The 15217-nt window shown below is 39.8% G+C and overlaps 2 protein-coding genes across 5 annotated transcripts in view; one reads left to right on the top strand and one right to left on the bottom strand.

Moving 5' to 3' along the window:
- The window catches only part of C10H7orf50 (chromosome 10 C7orf50 homolog), a 193823-nt gene that overhangs the window by 75108 nt on the left and 103498 nt on the right, over nt 1–15217 (bottom strand). The gene's annotated exons all lie outside the window — the stretch shown is intronic.
- The window catches only part of GPR146 (G protein-coupled receptor 146), a 66532-nt gene that overhangs the window by 28114 nt on the left and 23201 nt on the right, over nt 1–15217 (top strand). The gene's annotated exons all lie outside the window — the stretch shown is intronic.

Here is a 15217-nt window from a genome sequence, read left to right as displayed (position 1 = left end):
AGCTACATGCTTATAGCAAGAGGCCCCAAGGCATATTTGGGAATGGAAACATTCTGAATTCAGCTCTTATCAAATTTCCAGCCCACGCTATGTTTTTCATTAGTATACATGGTGTTATAATAAATGATGCACTTCCTTTTTCACTTTATGCTTTTAACATGTGACAATATTTCTACGAATGTTTTGAGTTACTGAACCACACTAAATCTGAAAATCTATTTTATGATGAAAGGTGAAAAAGACAGATTAAAAGCTGAGTGATGCTGACACAAATTTCTAGTTTAAATTCTCCACTGGGGGCCAACCCGTTGCCGGTGCCAGCTCCCTGGGGACCCATACTTATGGGGGTTATACTAACAAAAGGCCACCAATGAGCACATATTTGAGAAACCTATTCCCAGGTCTTACAGAGAAGATGACTACCAGTTCACTCCCTACATAGCTGGCCTAGAAGAATTCTGCTTTCAAGACAACCCCCCAAGTCATGCACCTGCAACCCACTCAGCTGCCAGACCCTTAACCCCACCGTGCAAATGTGTAACATCTGGAAATCTGCCTAAGGCGCCACACATCTGATTTTCACAAGGGCCTTTCTGCACAAAGGCCAGCCCAATTCAACTTTTGTGTCAATATTCTAGTAAATATGAATAGTGGGAAAAATATCAAGGAGGCACAGAAGGAAAGATGTTTAAGAGCAATTTAGGACTCTGGGGCTTTAATAAATGTATCAGGCATTACAAAATGCTACAGTGTTAACCCTCTTTATTCTGACACTTGCATCTCGGATACCAATCTCAGGATAAACAGTAAACTAAATGCTATTTTCTTTCTTCTGTTAAACATAGATTTGCTCATATTAAATGGAGATCGAACTGATGTTTTGCTCCCTATAAATACACCAGATTCTAAAAATCATTTGTATCTTAAGGAACGGAGTAGACTGGTAGTAGGATGTAGACCCTCAGGCAGGATAACAAGATCCCATGGCAATTTTTTATGCACCAGATTATTCTCCACAAGATTATCCCTCCACACAAATCTCCCGAGTCTTGAAGGGTAGGGAAAGTCAGCAGGGAAGCGGCTGCCCCAAAGGACATGCACTACACTCCCCTGGCAAACATTACTGTAGCCCAGCTGCCAAGGGACAAAGGGAAAAGGGTAAGCCAAACTGTCCCAGGGCTACAGGGCCTCTGTGCAGATTGCCTTGGTTTCTGCAGATTTTGGGGAATCTGTAGACTTTGGAGGTTAAACTGCAATTGTTCTGTGAGGGGCTCAGAAGGGGAGCAACTTTCCTCTACTTCCAGTGAAACAAGCCCACAAAACCCCCACAAAGATGCCCTGGTAGAGTTTTCCCTCCTTCATTTCTGATCCTTTGGGTTTTTCCACAGAGGGGGGTGATTGGGTCCTATACAGGCAAGTAGGTTACCACAGCTCCCAAAATAATTGCACTTAGGCTATAAAGAATAATTATAATAATAATTCATTCTCAAACCATATTTTCTGGTGTAGTCTGAACTGGAATGTTTATACTGACAGGTATACAGAAGTAAAACAATTCTCCTTTTGCTTCATGAACTGACAGAATCAAATCTCTGCATTCTGTGGTCAAAACTGAATAGGGATACCGATGATGGCCTAAATTTTAAATTAAATTAATTCTATCCAGAACATTTAAGGTTTTAATAAGAGAAAAGTGATGAGAGTCAAACGAAATGCCCGTAGTTGACTCAGGCTCTCCTCTAATTTTTGTTACTATTTATTGTAACACAGACATGTTGTTTTACTACTATTGTGGTTAAAATAAATTAAACAAATAATCATAGAAAATAGCTGTGAATAACGTATAACCCAAGACAACACATCTCTTAACTAAAAACTTCCATTGACGGCTATAACTACTAATCAAAGTGATTTAAATCATCAGTTTTAATCATGATTTATATGAGCAAGCAGAAACCTTGATTTAAATCATGGTTTTTAATCTTGTTTTGCATTTATACTTTTCAGTTATTTTCCTAAAGAAAGGTTGATTCTCATTGGTTTCTAACCACTAAAACATGTTGGTTTGAAACTAAATGTAGAACAAAACTGTTTTTTCTTTTTGCTAACCAGAAGGATACATTATAAGTATATACATATATATTTAAGCAGTTATATAGCTTACCTTACAATTATTCAGATTCTTAATTTTTTTACACTTTCTGTTATGCTAGAAAATGGTGAATGATGCATTTCTTATTTGCTAGACAATGGCTTCTTTTAAATTGTGATTTGTGACAAGTTCTATTTGGATGGAAATTCAAATTCAATTAAAATGTACATTTTCAATTTTTTTTTTTATTAAACAAAAGTATCTTAAAACACTGTATACAGAAGAAAAAAGTTTCAAAAGTTGCTCAAAAAGTTTGCATTTAAAACTAAGAGATTTATTAAACACAGGCAGTATTATCTGAAGTTAGGGAACTGATGGTTTCTGGTGACTACATCCCTCTCTCTCACCCGGTTTTTATTCCTAGATTGGGCAGAGGCAAACAAGCTTTTGCTGCTTATTTAACTCCTAATTGGTTTCTTAACTTTGAATGAACTAGTCACTGAATTGAACTAGTTGAATAAACTGAAATGAAGAAAATATTTTCTCTGCACCTGCAGGAGAGGCTTACTGCTGTCAAAAGTTGGTTTGACACTTCAACAGACTCTGGTTCCAGGCGCTCAGCCAGCAGCTTCTATCAGTTCAGTGATTTGACCTTCTGTAAAACTTAGACGCCAACATGTACTGCTCTTTTTTTATTTAGTTGAAATGATTTTAATAATTATATTACGTTTAGGCCTTAAATTGGTTGTCATAATTTCAAATTTAATTCTAATTTTTAAAAAAAACTAAACCTATATTTAAATTTTTAAAAATCATTTTTTTATTTTTTAAAAACCCCATTGATTGTTATCTATCCTATAGCTACTTGAGACAACTACTGTAGCAAATATCAGAGGCATAGCCGTTTTTAGTCTGTATCCACAAAAACAATGAGGAGTCTGGTGGCTCCTTAAAGACTAACAGATTTATTTGGGCACAAGCTTTCATGGGTAAAAAAAACCTACTTCTTCAGATGCCTCGAGTGAAAATTACAGAAACAGGCATAAATATATATTGGCACTGTAGCAAAGAAGAGTGAACATAAGGATCTACCTTAGTGAACTTCACATGTGCTAAGGACATCAGCTATTGTTAAACTGCAGAGCATAATGAAATACGTGTCCTGGCTAAAGGGCTAGCTGTACCTCTGACCCCTCTTCTGGTCTCACTATTGTACACCACACAGGTGTTAGGCCTCATATACTTATATGTTCTGGGGTGGAATCCTGCAATTATCCAACACTTACACCGGGTCCTAGGCTACAATACCCTACATATTGACCATGCTTACCAAGCAGGCCCAGTTGGGTACCTGTGTTTTTTTCCTTTGGGAATGTATAACCAATGAATTACAATGACCCAATCCGTTTCTTAACTTTGAATGAACTATTGAACTGACCTAGCTGAATAAAATGAAACTACAAAAATATTCTCTCTGCACTTGCAGAAGACGCTACAGTTGTCAAAAGCTGGTTTGTCCCTTCAACAAACTTTGGTCCAAATGACCCAAAACAGCCTTCTTAAAAGTACTGTTTGATCTTAACAGTAGGAAAAAAGCATAGCATAAAAGACAAAAGGATTTTAGAACAAGAGCCTCCATGCATGTCTTTCTTACCCTACAGCCTGGCTGGGGTCTAAGTCTCAGCCATAGTAACCTGTTTGCCCCTTTTGAAGGAGTGCATATCTCTTTAAATCCAACCAAAGTTCTTTGTTCCAGGGGCTCACAAGCTTGAACCTGCTACCCAAAACAAGTTTGGCAAGCTCCGTAGGGGGTCGGAGCCAGAGAATCAAAATGAATGCCTCATGCATTGTCTTCTCAGGTGTTTGCCATGAGAAGCATACCAGGAAACACCCCCCTTCCTGGGTGCATTTCCTAACCCTGTTGCTACTGAATTAACTCAGTATATGCATACCGTAGACATCACAATAACCCAGTCAGGAGACAGTATTAATAAATTATTACAAGAAGCTCCAAATCCACCACACCATATATGATAAATTGTGAGTACACCTTGTAATCTATCCACAAACTTTATCAGTTTGCATGTCTTGTTTCTTTGTCTGTGTGCCTTCTCACCTCCTGGGCCATTACCCACTTGCCTCTGATATTAAAAACCCATGGCTCCACAATTAATTGTTGAAGAGCAGCAGCCAAGGAAGGGGAAAAAGAAAAGAAGAATAAAATATTAATTAAAAGTTAAAAGAAAGATTAAGGTTAAAGATGAACTCTTCTTGCCTCAGCAAAATACACACACTTGACAGAAATATCTTCTGGTAAAATTCTCTTTGATCTTATGGGCATTGTTCAATAGGAAGCACCAGTGGTGTTCCTCCTAAGAACCTTCCCAAATGACCGATATGTACCTGCTCAGCAAGGGGGAACATATTCATTGCATCTCATAGATCAAATTTCACTCCATCCACAAGTATAAAAAGGTGTTTTCTAATTGGCAGCCCCACGAATTCCCCCTTGACCCTTTTCATCTCATGCATCATCACCAGTCACAGACTCTGCTGGCTAAATAACACCCATACAACTCCATTGTCTTCTGATCATGCCTTCAGTGACATCTGTGTAACCCAATTAACCTTAAATGAGTTTGCAGAGGTGTGACTGCTGACATCCTCTGAAAACAATGGCACTGCACAGGAGTAACTGAAGGTATAATTTGGCGTACAGGACCAGTAGTTTGGTAGTTGAACGAGAAGTTACAGAGCCATGACTAGAATTAGGGGGATGATTTTACATGTGGGTAATATGGTTGGGGAAGAGGTTTTGGGGTGCTGTGTGCACAGTCTCAGCCTGGCTAAGGAGCTGATGGAGGTATACTGTAGAAGGTATAGCTGAAAAGCACACAGTCTCAGCTGGCAAATCTGATGGATGACCAGCCCAGACCTTAAATGGTTTAAGGAAGCACTAGTATGGATGTAATGGCAAATTTAAACAATGTAGGGTGTTACAATGGATGACTAATTGTTTGTGCATCAATTGGTGCACAAGGACCAACTGAGCATAGCATAGGTGAAGCCTCTGTTTTCCCCTTTTATTTTCCTATACCTTTCTCTCTCTCTCTATCATTAACTGCAGTCTTGTTTTACATAGAGAATGGATGCAAAATGAAAACTGATATGGGCCAACATCTATTCCACATTCAGTAACACTGGTGTAAATCTGGAGTAACCCAATGACTTCAATCACAGATTTATATCAGTGTAATTGAGAGCAGCATTTGTCCCTAGAATTCTAATCAGTTTCCATTTGCAGACCACGTGTAAAAATTTACCCTTAGCCACAAAGGGAAAATTATTAGGATTAGTTAGGCTTTGTTTACACTACACAGCTTAGTAGGGCAGTGTAAATGCTGTTTGTTGGCACTTTTGCCGATAAAATACTTCCACCCCCCTGCCACTTGCTGGTCAAAACTTTTGTCTTTCCAGGGGGGGAGGAGCTTTTTTTAAGCACCCGTGAACGACAAAAGTTTTGTCGTTCAGTTGGCAGTGTACACAAAGCCTTAGTATCAAACTATTTACCGTCAAATGGATGCTAAGGAAAAATTACTATTATTGCACCATCCCTTTAGTCTGACTTGCAGGTAGCTGGTTGTTCAGAGGCTAATATGAATGGAAACTGACTAATCCTAGTTGGTTTCCCTCTGCCTGTTCTTTACACAAGAAGTGCAAAAGGAAACTGACCGGAATGCTAAGCAGTTTCCTCTGTTATTCCTCTGGGTGTTTCCTTTTGAAGTGTAGCCCTAGGTGGCTGCTTATGCATAACTTTTCAGGTCACCTTTAAAGTGACCCCTTCCCATCTTTGCAGTTTCTGAGTATAGAAACAAACAATTCTTTAATTAAAACAAGTCAGTTGTATACCATTTCAGGCCTTCCTATTTCTGTTCAAATAATCTTTTGTGAACCTAAGATGTAGGTATTCTTTGTTCTAGGATTTCAGACTACACTGCAGAAAATGCCAAAATTTCATAGACTGAACTGAGGTAAGATGATTTGAATAACATATGAACAAGCCAGGTCTGAAAAAGCCATTTACCTTTACCTTAAAGGAAAAATGCATTTTACAATCTAGAAGCAAAAATTCAAACTCTACAATAGGTCCAACTAGTTTCTAACATTTTCCTACTATATTTAGTCGATAAGTTAACCCCCCACACACACTCCATCATACATACACATAATAAGATTTTTCACAGCCACATTTCTTCTTCAAAGATGTAAATCCATATGTAAAGTTCATATGGACTGATTCACACTAGTCTAACTTGCAAATAGAAAGATGAGCCACTTTTATGCCAGAGCACTGTAATATAACAGTATTAAACCAGCAAATACTGCCAGAAACAGACAGGAGTAGAGGAGCTTCGTCGCTGCCCTAAACGCCAGAGGCGTAATAGGAAGATGATGATGATGAAACCATCAAACCACATGCCATTGTCTTCCAAGCCTAACACATAAATGATGACTATACCAGTACCATATTGGTGGTTCTCAAACTTTTTATCATGTTGTGGACCACTTCTTAAGACAAGACCCCTTGTGGACAGCTCTCCAGATCTCCTAATTACCCACAGCATATAGTGCTTGATTACCAATCCTCCCAATCCCATTAATTAATATTAAGACAGTAAGGAGAAAGAATTAAAATAAGGTTGCTTTAACGTGATGGCCATGGATTCTTGGTTAGATTCCCCCATTCCCAGTTTGTATATGTGCTGTTTATTTCCTTTCCCTGGCTAAACGACTTTACTGTCACAATCATTGCATTTCCTTTTACTGAAAACAGTCCAATTTTAATCCACACAGGTCAATTTGCAGTTTTGTTCCATTCTCCCATTTTTCCTTCCTCTCAAATTTTGGTGCTAACAAGTTTAACCACGGTTGAAATTACACCACAGAGACACCTGTCAGAGAGAGAGAGAGAGAGAGAGAGAGAGAGAGACATTAACAGACTGAATTTCCTGTTCATCAGCAGTCCTATGTAGCAACAGCATAATTTTTGGAATGACTTGTTTGAGAATCGCAGCTTTAACTCTATATTTCTTAGGTTTCTTTAACATCCTTGAAAAGGAATATGTATTCCCACCGCTGAAACCTTAACATTTTCTTAAGAACATTTTTGTGTGGAAATTTTCAGCCAAAATTAGGAGACTACAAGGTGGGAGGCTCAATCCTACATATTTTTAGGAAGTAGGGGAAGGAAAGACACTTTGGTCTGTTGGTCATGAAATCCTGCTAGCTAACCATCATCTTCAACCCACTGTCCTCATGTCACAGATTTCCCACGGTCCATAAAAAGGAAGTGGGTACTACCACACTCCAGGCCTCATAAAGAAAGATGACAGCAATGATGAGCCCCTCTCTTCTCCCCCAGCTTCAAGCACTTCTCCTTTCTTGTTCTACCTCCTGCCCCAGGATCCTGTGATTGAAGGCTCCCTTCACTGCAGCCTCCTCCTGCAATGTTTTCCCATCAGGCAGATACAAAAAAAGGTTACCTTAGCAGAGGGGCAAATGTTGTAAGCACCTAGAGAATAACAGTTTATAAGAAATAGCCAATATGGATTAGTCAAGAACAAATCATGCCAAACCAACCCAATTCCCTTCTTTGACATGGATATTGGCCTAGTGGAAAGCAGCAGATGTGATATATCTTGATTTCAGTAGGGTTTTGACACAGTCCCACATAACTTTCTCATAAGCAAACTAAGGAAATATGGTCTAGATGAAATTACTATGAAGTGGATGCAAAACTGGTTGAAAGACTATACTCAAAGAGCAGTTATCAATGGTTCACTGTCAAATGGTGGGGATGCATCTAGTGGGATGTGTGCAGGGCCTGGTATGATTCAATATTTTCATTAATGACTTGGATAATGGAGTAGAGAGGCTTACAACACCTGTAGATGACACCAAGCCGAGAGGGGTTGCAAGCACCTTGGAGGAGAGCAAGAAAATTATTATAATTCAAAATGACCTTGACGAATTGGTCTGAAATGAACAAGATGAAATTCAATAAAGGCAAGTGCAAAGTACTTCACTGAGGAAGGAAAATCAAATGCACAACTAACAAAACGGGGAATTCTTGGCTAGGCAGTAGTACTGCAGAAAAGGATCTGGGGGTTACAATGCATCATAAATTGACTATACGCCAACAATGGGATGCAGTTGCAAAAAAGGCTAATATTATGGGGTGTATTAACTGGAGTGTTGTATATAAGACATGGGAGGTAATTGTCCTGTTCTACCTGGCACTGGTGATGCCTCAGCTGGAGTACTGTGCCTAATTATGGGTGCCACACTTTAGGAAAGATGTGGATAAGTTGGGGAAAATCCAGAGGAGAGCAACAAAAATGATAAAAGGTTTAGAAAACATGACCTTTGGGGAAAGGTTAAAAAAATCTGGGCAAGTTTAGTCTTGAGAAAAGATGACTGAGCGGGTACCTGATAACAGTCTTCAAATATTTTAAGGTTTGTTATAAAGGGTACTGTGATCAATTGTTCTCCATGTCGACTGAAGGTAGGACAAGGAGTAAAAGGCACAATCGGCAGCAAGGAAGATTTAGTTTAGATATTGGGGAAAATTTTCTAACTTGAAGGGTAGTTAAGCACTGGAATAGGCTTCCAAGGGAGGTTGAGGAATCCACCTACTGGAGGCTTTTAAAAGAAGGTTAGATGACACTTGTCAGGGATAGTGTAGGTATACTTGGTCCTGCTTCTGCAAACGGCTGGACTTGATGACCTCTTGTAGTCCCTTTCTGCCCTACATTTCTGATTCTATAATCTTGAGCCTTAGGAGGCTTGTGGTTTCCCACTCTAGAGTCTTAAGATGTTCATCTGGGCTACCAACATTCCTTAAGAAACACACTAAGGCTGGTGGGGTGCACCAGAACTTTAGGAGGTTCTTCAGCCCCAAATAAGGCAAATCAGGCTCATTAGGCCTCTGCTGAACCAAAACAAGTTTAATTAGGCCCTAAAAAGTCTCAGAGGGGGTGATGGGCCCCTAAATTCATGAGAGGGACCAATGAGCACTAAGGGTTTTCCCTCAAAGACTCTGTCTCCTTACAGTCACCTCTCCATGCCCAGATCTTCTAATGTCTGCAGGAGCAGGACTCTCTTCCTACAGTCTTCAGGAAGTACACAAGGCGGGAAGATAAAGGGAGAAGGGAAAGGAGATTGGTTGAGGGGAAGGGGCATTTCCCTTGTCCTGACCTCCTGAAGGTCTGCAGAAAAGAACCCTGTTGGCAATTGCTTTAATAAAAAGGACCAGTGTATTATATGTGTTTGAATTAGTCCAGAATAGCTAAATAAACTGATTTAACGTTTAATGACATTTTTAAACAGCAGCTAATATAATTACCAAAAGTATGCAAAAACAAAGAAGCAAACTGAAGCACCATTGTAGTCTCCCAAATACATCTACACCAGGAGTGACCGAACAGTGAACTTTAGTAGATCCCTTTTAACCACTCAGATTAGAGATCAAATGCAAATAAGCCTATGTATAGGTTTTCTAAGTACAAGAGACAGAGATATTCATGTCTCTGGCCATTAGCACTACATCCACTTGTATGGAATGCAATAGGATCTTATCAGCTGCCACTCCAGCATAACTGGAGATTGAGGGTTTCAAATTCTTTTAGGGATACAACAAAAGGTAAGGAAAATCTCATGCTTTTAAGAATTATGCAGAAACATAGTATTATTTAATATATAACCAACAATATTACTTAATCCTCCACATAGCGGTATTTTATCTTTATATGAACCTGCCATACGTATTAAAGTGAATTCAAATTGTTTGCATGCACTGAGAGAGACTACAGATCTCTTCCTGAATTTTAAATTAATACTGGAATAGTTTATAGAACTATAAACCCTGTCAGCCCTGGCTTTCACATTTATCTTGAGCACACATACTCATGTTTAGTAATTAGAATGAAATTGCCAAATTCAAAACAAGGCTTATTTCCATCGCTGTAGTTAGCAATACAAGGTGTTGTCTCTTTAGAAGTAACATGAGTCAGGAATGTGTTGTATTATGAGTAATATAAAGCTATGTCAAGGTGCAGTTCTGCATACTCTGGATTATTTACATTCCATAACTATGAAATCCTTATCTTGCATAGACTGAAGGGTGGTACTTTGTTAAAAAAAAAAAAAATATATATATATATATGCAATTTTCACCAGTTGTTTATGCACATCAAGAGGAAAGATTGTTTTTGCGGTTACAAACATGAAAAGGCCAATATCGCTTTTGCTGTGTACTTGGAAAAACACTAAAGAGATAAGGGTTTGCTTTTAGTGGCATTTGAAAGCTCTCTAGATAAGAAAACTAAAATACGAAGGGTTTCAGAGTAGCAGCCGTGTTAGTCTGTATTCGCAAAAAGAAAAGGAGTACTTGTGGCACCTTAGAAACTAACAAATTTATTTGAGCATAAGCTTTCGTGAGCTACAGCAAAGTGAGCTGTAGCTCACAAAAGCTTATGCTCAAATAAATTTGTTAGTCTCTAAGGTGCCATAAGTACTCCTTTTCTTTTTGTAAAATATGAAGACAGATCTAGATTAGCACTGTTATTTTAAAATGTGATAACTATCAAATATGAAATCTGATGTCAGTCATAAAATGTTGATGCACGCACATAAACAAAAATGATCATATCTATTTTAATTTAACTCCAATTAGGTTTTTCCATGTTAAAGTGTCCTTGTGTGAGCATCCTAAATTGTTTTTCCAGTTAAAAACTTTTAGAAGAAGCTTTCTGCTTCAAAAGTTAAGAGTATAGCACTTCATTTTGGGCCTGATGCAACTCTGAGGGAAATCAGTGAGGGTATTTCCACTGATCTCAAAGAGAACTGGACTGAGTCTTATTATTGCAGAATCATGCAACAACACCTCTTCATATCAGAGATAGGCACAAAAAGATTTCAGTTACCAAGCAAACTGATTTAACAACTCTAAATAGAATGGGGTTTTATGTTTGACCCCCCCCCCTTTTTTTGGAGCTGTGGGTGCGTGTGTGGAACAATGGATGGGGAGGAGGGATGATGTTACTTACTCAAGATTGTTATGTTGGGCCAAATCCTAATCCCCTTACTCATGAAAACTACCAATGAGTGTGAATTTTGCATGAGTGAGAATAGCAGGATTTTGTCCATTGTTGGCAAAGAGCAAAATATTTGTGCATAGCACAGATTTTTCTAATAGAACCTCCCTTATCCATCCTCCTCAGTCCTGTTATCTAAATACATGGTCATGTCCCTCAAGTGTGTCAGGAAGGTTCAGAAGTTTGCTAGCCAGCTTCCCAAGTTAGCTGGCTCAACGGGACGGAGGGGTCTCACACTATCAACAGGGAAACTGGCTGGGTTTCTATAGTAGAGGTGTAGACAGTAAGGCAGAGGTGGGCAAACAAAGGCCCGCAGGCCACATCAGGCCCGCAGGACCCTCCTGCCCGGCCCCTGAGCTCCTGGCCGGGGAGGCTAGTCCCCGGCCCCTCCCTTGCTGTACCCCCTCCCCCGCAGTCTCACCTGGCCGCTGGTGCAATGCTCTGGGCGGCAGGGTGAGCTCCTGGGGCAGCGCAGCTGCAGAGCCCGGCCTGACCCAGTGCTCTGTACTGGGTGGTGGTGGCAGCGGCGTGGCCCGGCTCCAGCCGGGTGGTGTGGCTGTAGCACCGCCAGCCACCAGTGCTCCAGGCAGCGCGGTAAGGGGGCAGGGGAGTTTGGGGGGGGGGGGGGGGATGGACAGGGTTGGTGCGGTCAGAGGGCAGGGAAAAGGGGGGTTGAATGGGGGCAGGGGTCCTAGGGGGGCAGTCAGGAAGGAGAAGGGGGAGTTGGATGGGGTGGCGGGGGGCAGTCAGGGGTGGGGGTTCCGGGGGTGGTCAGGAAGAAGGGGTGGTTGGATAGGGCAGGGGTCCTGGGGGGCAGTCAGGAACGAGAGGAGGGGTTGGGCTGGGCGGCGGGGGTCCGGGGGCGGTTAGGAGACAGGGAGCGGGGGTGTGTGGATGGGGCAGGGGTCCTGGGGGGGTGGGGGGGGCCGGGCCACGACCCCCTCCCCTATCCAGTCCTCCATACAATTTCCAAAACCCAATGTGGCCCTCAGGCCAAGAAGTTTGCCCGCCCCTGCCCTAAGGGCTTCAAATATTTGGATAGTCAAAAGTTGCAACATATGTTTGTTAGTTTTTTTAAGTTTTCTAATAAACCTCACAATTTTAATTGTTCGGTAGCTGGAAAAATGAACAAAACGCCTCAAATATACTAGGTTATAAACATATAGGAAAACAGTTCCGGCTCTTAAGACCTCACAATCTAAAACTTGCAAATTAATCTCATTTGTGGGATCCCGTTTGCAATCTCAATTTTTCTTAAATTAATTACCAAATTCACTATATGGATATTTTTATGACTGGATACTGATTAATTTTTTGAATACTCACTCAACTAATACAAATTAATTAACCAGACCTCAGTAGATCTAAATATTATTATTATATTTATTATTTCTCTTATGCTTAAACAATTATACTGAAAGATATTATATTGGAAAAATTAGATAAATATCAACTAAGAGCACAAACACTATTGACAAGTACCTCCATTCAGCTTTTCGTATGTGTCAATAACTCCCATTGATGTTTGTACACATTATACACATATGGCAATGACACTATTATATATCCACTGATTTACTAATGTTACACAGGTAAATGAAAATGTGATGTATTTCAACACATGCACTTGGGTAAATATAAAATGATATTGCAGCCACCACAAAAATATTAAACAACTAAGCCCTAGTTTTTCTTTAGTCTGTTGATGAATTCAACTTAGTAATTTTTAACCTAACTCAGCAGATATAGGCTATTCTATTTTATATAGTATTAAACATTCCTTAAAAACCTAATGTTTGAAGTTTATTATCATACTTGCATGAACAAAACCAAATTCGATACAAGATTGCTTTTATTATTTAACATTTGTATACAGAATACACACCTGACTTTTTCCATTGTCTGTATCAAGTCTGCTAATACTCCGGAAATAACTTCATTTGAACCATTCACTGACTTCAGCTTTATTTGAGCCATTACAATGCACTTAGTAGTCAAGGTTCTGCTCTAATCAAATAAGACTTTTATGCTATCCACATTACTTCTAAGTGCAAACACGCAATAGCTTTATGGAATCGTCAAAGGGGACTATATGAAAGGCATTGTTATATCTCATACTGTATATTACTCAAGCTAACATCAACAAAATTGTACATTTGACTGATAGTAATCTGAGAAATTAAGGGTGAAATTTATGATGATGAAGGTCCACAAAGCTCTAAGAACCACTCAAGCCCTGTAATGCTTCTGCTTGGTGGAGATGGGGGTTGGGAGCAGGAGTATGTTAGGGTATATTTACCCTGCAAAAAAAACCCCCTGTGACGGTGAGTCAGAGCCTGGGTCTACAGACTTGGGGGGTTCATGCTATGGGGTTAAAAATAGCAGTGAAGCTCCACCCTTGGGCTGGAGGTTGGGCTCTGAAACTCAGCAAGTGGTGGTGGGGATGTCTACGCTGCTATTTTTAGCTCTGTAGTATGAACCCGCAGACTTGGGCTCTGAGGGGTACAGTGCAAAAAAAAAAAGCCCCTGTAACAGCAAGTCTCACAGCCTGGGTCAACTGATTTGGGTGCGCTACAGGGCTAAAAATAGCGGTGTGGACATTCCTGCCCAGGTTGGAGCTCTGGCACTGAGACTCTCCTCTGTTGCTGGGTTTCAGAGCCTGAGCAGGAACACCTACACTGCTATTTTTAGCCCCACAGCACAAGCCTGAATCACTTGACCTGGGCTCTGAAACTCCCTGCCAGGTTTTTTGTTGAAATGTAGATGTACCCTTAGTGTGTAAAGCAGCCTCAGAGGAGCTCCGAACAGGCTAAAATGACTAAGTGAGAATTACCGGTGCATGGGACTAGCCTCAGAGGAGCTCCAAACAGGCTAAAGTGAGAACTACCAGGGCATGGGATCCTGCCTTAACTGAGGCACAGGGTGGGGAGACCCCTATAACACAAGCTGTGGCCACTATTCCAGCTGTAGAATAAAAGATGCTGGGAGCCTTGTGGTCTGGCTAAAGGATGGAAGGGGGAGAACCATTGTATCCCTCAACCCTTACATTTGTTTTCTCCACAAAGTTCATTTACTGAGGTTTATGACTTTAGAAGGTCTGAATTTCACCAGTAAAGCATATTTCACATTACATTTTATAATCCCTACAACCATCATGGGAGTTTTCTCAACTGTAAATCACAACAGATCAAATTTTTGTGTGATTCAAAATACAAAATAAATAAAATCCTATCCACATAATGGTCTACTGCCAAAAGTGTAATTAATATATAAATATAAAATTGTACAAGCTGTTTTAACAATAGAAAAATAATCATCCAGAGCTGCCAAATCTTTCTTAGTCCATATAAATACAACTCTAGGGGGGAAAATGTGCATCTTATCTAACAACTTAACAGCCAACTAACAATAGAGCATATAATGGAAATGCTGACAGACGTAACTACAGCAGAGTTCCCAGAGCCACTAGACTATTATATAGATTATAAATAAGAAATGATGGAGTCATTCTTTTACCTTTTCTAATGTCTAATCTCCTCAATAAACCACAACATTATTTAATTAGGCAATTTGTGGTTTACCTGTAAATACTGCTAAACAATATACGATTCTGCTTTTCAGTTGTTCACTCTAGGTTGATTTTAAATGTATTTTGTATTGTGAAGATTTATCTTACAAGATAGTTTAAGAATAAAAATAAGCAACTAATGGTTTCAGGAGCTGAAAAAATACATTTTGGGCTCAATCTTATTCCCACTAACATCAATGACAAATTTCCCATTGACTTCAATGGGAGGAGGATCACTCCCTTCTTCTGTTAATAAAAAGTTGTGTTACACATTGCTGATTATTGCTTGGGGGAGGAAGGAGAACCTACATAAATTAAATTGCTCATTATTGTCTGAAGTAAAGGCAAATTATTTCAGGGTCATCTGAATCCAAGCTAAATAATTGGAATCAATGTACAATA

The sequence above is a fragment of the Chelonia mydas genome, chromosome 10 (genome assembly GCF_015237465.2).
Source record: "Chelonia mydas isolate rCheMyd1 chromosome 10, rCheMyd1.pri.v2, whole genome shotgun sequence".
NCBI classification, from domain to species: Eukaryota; Metazoa; Chordata; order Testudines; family Cheloniidae; genus Chelonia; species Chelonia mydas.
This window is presented reverse-complemented; position numbering and strand designations above follow the sequence as displayed.